This window comes from Nicotiana tabacum, chromosome 20 (genome assembly GCF_000715075.1).
Source record: "Nicotiana tabacum cultivar K326 chromosome 20, ASM71507v2, whole genome shotgun sequence".
NCBI classification, from domain to species: Eukaryota; Viridiplantae; Streptophyta; class Magnoliopsida; order Solanales; family Solanaceae; genus Nicotiana; species Nicotiana tabacum.
This window is the reverse complement of record NC_134099.1, coordinates 154716765-154724028: the sequence shown is the minus strand read 5'-3', so window position 1 is coordinate 154724028 and position 7264 is coordinate 154716765.

Here is a 7264-nt window from a genome sequence, read left to right as displayed (position 1 = left end):
ACTTTATTTCCGATCTTCCCGAATTACGCAAAGATCTGATTCATGCGGCGTCATGATACGTAGGCAACCTACATAGGGTTCGATCGAATTATTTTTTTATTAAAAGGAAAAAAAGAGAAAAAACAAAAAAAGGAGATGAAATCATGGGATGTGAGAAATGAGAGGGAAGAAAAGAGCGATAATCAGAAAGAAAAAAAAAAGTAAGAAAAATGAGAGAGCTAAGAAGTGCGAGAAAAGAAAAGAAAAAAGAAGATTCAAATGGACAAATTAGGATGATGTCAGGTGACCTTGTGACCCTTGAAGTCATTATTGAACCGTTAATTGTTGCTAGGTGCATTGGACGAAATGTGATATTTTTAGCTATTAAATGCCCTAACGCTAACATGATGACTTCATTTTATTCCTCTTTGTTCTCCTCATTATAGTAGAAGGGTGGTTGGTTTGTGGTTCTTAAGGTAACTCGTTCATACAACACAAGGTCAAAGGGCAAGGTAGCCATGGCTAGCAAAAACTTGGGCACAAGAGTTGTTGACCCGTCAAGGGAGTTTGTAGAGTCGGATTCTGAATTGAAAGAGGAGGTCCAAAGGGTGAAACAGCAGATGGCAGAAATATATCAGTCTTGGATCAGGGGGCATCCTCCACCTTCATTCCCCACTAACTACACTGAAAACCCTGCAACTATCCCACCACTATCACAAATCCAGATTCCCACTGCTGCTGATATCTCCCCACGACCTTTTCACACTCTACCCGCCAAAACCACCTCATATCCCGCTCCTTTGGACACTCATGCTCTTACAACTCCTCCACCAGCTATTTTTCCTCGATCTTCTAACGAGACTGTATTCAAAGTCCCTAATGTCCAACACTGTGCTCAAGAACCAACTTTAAAAGTCTCGGATCCATATTCTCACATTCATCATTTTGAGCCTCTCGGTGAAACTGAAAAGCCTGCTAAGACAGTGGAGCAAGATGAGATATTCAGGAAGGTGAAAATCTTAGAGCAGTCTTTAAGAAACATGCAAGGGATAGGGAGCCAGATGAGTGTGGCTTACAATGACTTGTGCTTGTTTCCTGACGTCCAACTGCCTGATGGATTAAGATGCCAAAGTTTGATTTATATGACGGACATGGAGATCTCGTGGCCCATTTGAGAGGCTACTGCAGTAAGATGAGAGGCGTCGATAGGAAAGACAAATTATTGATGGCGTATTTCAGTCAAAGTCTGAGTGGGGCAGCTCTGGAGTAGTACACCCGCCAAGATGCTAGCAGGTGGTACACGTGGGATAATATGGCTCAGGCCTTTGCCAGGCACTTTCAGTACAATATAGAAATTGTCCCGGATCGCATGTCCCTCACCAAGATGGAAAAGAAGCCTAATGAAAGATTTAGGGAATACGGGCTCAGATGGAGAGAGCAAGCTGCCAGAGTCAATCCCCCGATGGAAGAAAAAGAGATGGTCGAGTACTTTCTCCAAGCTCAAAAGCCAACTTACTTTGGGCATTTGATCACGGCTGTGGGTAGGCCTTTTAATGATGTGGTAAAAATGGGAGAAATGGTAGAAGATGGGTTAAAGTCGAGCAAGATCATGAGCTATTCTGCTTTAAAAGTAACAACACAAGCAATTCAGAACGACATAGGAAGCTTGCTGGGTCAGAAGGAACACGATGATGTTGCCATGGTTGTTTCAGAGTCATGACATGGACCAAAGGGCCCGCCTCACCAATATACCCAGCCTCAACTCCAACCCCAAACCTATCCCCGAGCTCTACATAATCCACCTCAGTATTATCCTCCGAACAATGTCCGGTCATCTGTCCAACCACTAGGTCGCTCCCTATGGCGAGCACCAGCACCGCATAATGTATTCTTTCCTTCACAACATTTTCGAGCACCCAACAACCCTAGGAAGCAGGGGCAGGGAAGAGAATAAAGGCAAATAAATAGTTTCACGCTAATTGGGGAGTCCTACACAAGCTTGTTTGAAAAGTTAAAGCATTCTGGCCTGATTGAATCGCTCCTCGGCTATACTCCAGACCCATATGCAAAAGGCTTTGATCCTACTGTACGATGCATGTACCACTCTAATGTCCAAGGGCATAGCATTGAAGATTGTCGTTCTTTGAAAAGGGAAATAGAAAGAATGATTCAAGAAGGGGTAATTGTGATCAATGACATTGACATGGAGCATGCGAATCCTCTTGGGAACTTGCTGACTGGAGTTAATGATATTGAAGTTGTTAATGGTTTTGACAATGTTGATGAGGAATCCAATGGCTAAGATGTCGTGCTTGGTAATTGGAAAGACACTCCATCTCTTGGCTAGCTGGAGACTTGGTGGTTTATTTTTATTTCTATTGTCCGGGTTATTTTCAGGGTTGTAATTCGGATATTGTCTTGTGATTCAAACCTTTCTATCCTTTTATTTTGCCTAGTTTGTTTTTTCGTAGTAACTCGTTTAGTGTAGTCTAGGTTTGTTTTAGTGTTGTAACCCCAGTTTATTTTACTTGTTTTATTTTTCAAACTCTTTCACCATCTGTCTAATATAATTTTCTGTTTTCTGTTATTTCTAGTCATTTTTGTTTAGTTATATTTTCTTTTTATAGTTCCTTTATGGCTGGCTCTAGTGACATGACATGCACGTATAATTCCTAGCCTGGTCTTAAAGTTAGTTTAATCATAAAGCAATGAAACAATTTTGAAAATGACAGGGACATTTGAGAGAAATAAGTAAAGGAATTTTGAGATCACTTCAAACCCGAATTGTGTGAAACTGGGGCAGATAGAACATAGAGAAACCTTATTGAAATGCATCATGCCGCATCAGGTTGAAGCTAAAGGCAAGTTTGCCCCTAATTGGCATGGACCGTTCGTGGTAATGAGAGTGTTGTCTAATGGTGCTTTGTATTTAACAGATGTAGAAGACAAATGTGTGGATATGGCTATCAATTCAGATGTAGTCAAAAGATATTATGTGTGATTTCTTTGGTTTGTTTAATTATATTGTTTGTATCTGGCATGCTTTGAAGATTGGAATGACGAAGGCATTTTATTCTGCTATCTAAACACTTTATCCTTTGTTACCCCTTTGAGCCTTATTTATTTTCTTTCATATCCCTCTTTTGGAATCAAAAGCAGAGTTTAGAAATACAGAAACAAAAAAAACAAAAAAAAGAGGAAAAGAGAAGAGAAAAAGAGAAAGAAAAATGGGAAAAGGGTAAAGAAAAGAAAAGAAAAGAAAAAAAAGAGAAAAAGAAAATAAGAAGAAGAGAAAAGCACAAAAAAACAAAGCAATTCTTATGTCATGAACTACGTTCGACCTGATTCTTTTTAAGGATACGTAGGCAGCCTCACAGTTCGGTCCCATCAAAATAAAAATCCAAAAGCCCCCAGGCAAAGAAACAGGGGCAGAAGTTGTGGTTATGTAAAAGATCTGATTCCAAAGGTTGTAAGTTTGAACCCATTCAAGTTGTTTTGAGCCTTCGTGATACCCTTTATTTCTAACCCTATCCAAAAGCCCACATTACGGTCCAAAGAAAGACCTTTCAACCAGTCTTCGAGAGATGCCAAGGCGAGCAAGTAGAAGTGATTCATATCAGGGGCAACACTCCGTTCTGAATAAAGAGAAGAACAAAATGAGAGAGTCTTATTGGTGAAAACCTTCACAGGCACCATAAGGCGACGGTGAGTTGAGAGAAAGAACAAAATGAGAGAGGCTTGATAGTGAAAACCTTTCGGGCACTACAAGTCGAATAAGGATCGTGAATCAGATTAGATAATCGGAGAATTGAAGCCCAGTTTCACGGTTTAGGGGCATAACAAGAGTTGAACATCAGACTTGCTTGACAGAATAGGCCACAGGTGCATGTCATGGTCATTAGAGTTGGGATCCACATCTGATAGGTTTCTACTTTGTAGTTTTCTTGTTAGGAATCATCTCTTTCCATTATCCTTTACGTTGTTCCTTTTGTCTTATTTACTTCCTTTTCCTGAGTCTGTTTGGTCAGAACAAGTGAGAAATAACTTCAAAATTTGCCACCAGCTTTCCAATTGCACAAAACGGGATCTGGCTAGCACATCAAAGTGGCATAAGTCAGGAAAGAACAACGTGCGCACTGAGTTGGTAAAAAATAACTTGTTTTGGGATTCATGTAAAATACAAAGGTTTGGTATATATCAATTCATGAACAATGCAATAGATAGAGGATGTTGGGTGAACGGATCAAAGGTATTCTCTGTGATGAGGTTGACAGAGAAAGTGGTTAACTAATGACAAGTAAGGTCCTCCAAGCAGAAATCAAAGTTATCATGGAAAGTGAAGGAGCAATAGACCTCAAGGCCAAGGCCAGTGGTTTAAGTCAAGAAAAACCAGCATTCGCACTGAGTTGGTAACAATCAACATGTTTTGGGATTCATGTGAAATACAAAGGTTTGGTATATATCAATTTATGAACAATGCAACAGATAGAGGATGTTGGGTGCACGGATCAAAGGTATTCTCTGTGATGAGGTTGATAGAGAAAGTGGTTAACCAATGACAAGCAAGGTCTTCCAAGCGGAAATCAAAGTTATCATGGCAAGTGAATGAGCAATAGACCTCAAGGCTAAGGCCAGTGGTTTAAGTCAAAAAAACCAACATACGCACTGAGTGGGTGGAAATTGACGTGCTTTGGGATTCATGTAAAACACAAAGGTTTGGTAAATGTCAGTTCATGAGCAATGCAACAGATAGAGGTTATTGGGTCTGAACGGAGAAGAGGTATTTTCTGTGATAAGGGTGACAGAGAAATTGGTTAGTCAATAAGCAAGCAATGTCTTTCAAGGTGAAAACAAAGTTATCATGGTAAGTGAAGGAGCAATCACCGCAAAGTCAAGGCCACAAACCGACCACCATGTTTAAACTCACAAGTTTTCTTTGTATAAAATAGGGACGGAAGCTATGTTCATATCAAAGCTTGGAAGCTTGAAATTTTCAGGTGTAATGCCCCAATTCTGCTTACGCAAAGGCTATTGAGAAGATAACACATCACCCCTAGGAGAAACACTGCCTAGTCGGGGTTTTCAAGTTATATTTTGTTGTAGGAGATGCACTTCCTAAATTGAGAGTTCATGACGCACTTCCAGTTTGAGTCATTGAAGTTACACCTTTAGGAGATGCACGTCCTAAATTGAGAGTTCATTCATAGGTGACGCACTTCCTAGTTTGAGTCATTGATGTTTCACCTCCAGGAGACGCCCTTTCTAGTCTGGGTCTTTCAAGTTATATTTTGTTTAGAAGACGCACTTCCTAAATTGAGAGTTCATTCATAGGAGACTCACTTCCTAGTTTGAGTCATTTAAGTTTGGTCATAGGAGACACACTTCTTAAATTGAGAGTTCATTCATAGGAGACGCACTTCCTAGTTTGAGTTATTGATGTTTCACCCCTAGGATACTCACTTTCTAGTCTGGGTCTTTCAAGTTATATTTTGTTTTAGGAGACACACTTCCTAAATTAAGAGTTTATTCATAGGAGACGCACTTCCTAGTTTGAGTCATTGAAGTTTCACCCATAGGAGATGCACTTCCTAAATTGAGAGTTCATTCATAGGGGGCACACTTCCTAGTTTGAGTCATTGAAGTTACACCTTTAGGAGACGCACTTCCTAAATTGAGAGTTCATTCATAGGAGATGCACTTCCTAGTTTGCATTATTGAAATTTCACCCCGAGGAGACGCACTTTTTAGTCTGGGTCTTTCAGAATACACCTGTAGGAGACGCACTTCCTATTCTGGTTTATTTAAGTTTTACCTGTAGGATACACACTTCCTAATCAAGGTCTTTCAAGTTATTCTTTTAGGAGATGTGCCTCCTAAATTGAGAGTTCATTCATAGGAGACGCACTTCCTAGTTTGGTTCATTCAAGTTTCACCCCTAGGAGCCGCACTTCTCAGTTTGGTTCATTCAGGTTTTATTTTTAGCAGACGCATTTGCTAGTCAAAGTTTTTTAGTTTTACTCATAGGAGACGCACATCCTAGTCTAGACTTTAGTTTACTCTCATCATTGCATCAATAGTATAAGTGTTTTACAATTTTGCTACCAACTCACAAATCTTCCTAGTGCAAATTGGAGCAGAAAATTTTGTTTGTTTTGTTTGTTTTGATTGCAGGCACCCACATGGAAAACAAAGGAATACAGAAAGTTTCAGCAATCAGGAGACCACCTGGAGAATAAGGGAAGACAGTTCAAGTTTCAAGGGAAAACAATTCAAGTTTCAGAGGAAAGGAATACAATTCAAATGTTGGTAATCAAGTGCCCACCTGGAGAGCAAAGGGAAAGTAGCAACGTTCAAAGGAGTTCAGCAATCAGGAGCCCACCTGGAGAACAAAGGAAAGCAGCAACATTCAAAGGAGTTCAGCAATCAGGAGCCCACCCGAAAAATGAAGGGAAAGCAGCAAGGTTCAAAGGAGTTCAGCAATCAGGAGCCCACCCGGAGAACGAAGGGAAGCAGTTCAAGTTTTGAGGAAAAACAGCGCAAGTGTTGGTAATCAGGAGACCACCTAGAGAACAAAGGGAAGCAGCAATGTTCAAAGGAAGACAATAATCAGGAGCTCACCTGGAGAACAAAGGGAAAGCAGCAAGTTTCGAAGGATGACAGGTTGAGTATTGGCAATCAGGCGCTCGCCTGAAGAATAAGGGAATTCACTTCAGAATGCAATTCAAGTCAGCAACAAAAGAAACTTGCGACAAGAATGCGAGTCAACAGTCCGAGGTGATCAACAGAAGTTAGTCACAATAAAGAAAAAAAAGAGAAAGGCAAGAAGTTAATCCAAATGTAGTTGATAAAAGATGTGGGCTGCTTAAGACATGGCCGAGGTCACAAACACTGCATACCTGGTCTTGATCCGAAAAGCTGAAGAAGGATGAACTAGCACCTGCAACTAGCAAGCGTCAAGGTTCAAATCTAAAGTCTGCATGAAGAACCACTCAGAACTCAAGATCAAGCTTCAGAAGACTTATAGATAGGAATCTTGTAACTCGTAGTTGACAGGCTTAGTTAGTTTTTTTCATTTCTTATGATTTTGATGTAATAACAGGACCACGGACCGGAACCTTGACGGAACGCCACCTCGATCGGCTCTCCACCTCGGTATACTCCATCATCTCACTCACTTTTGAACTATACATGGTCTGATTCCTTTATAGCCAAGGATATGTAGGCAGCTCAGATACCAGGGCTCGGTCACATTCTCCTTTCTGTTAGCTTTTGGTCTCTTTAAATA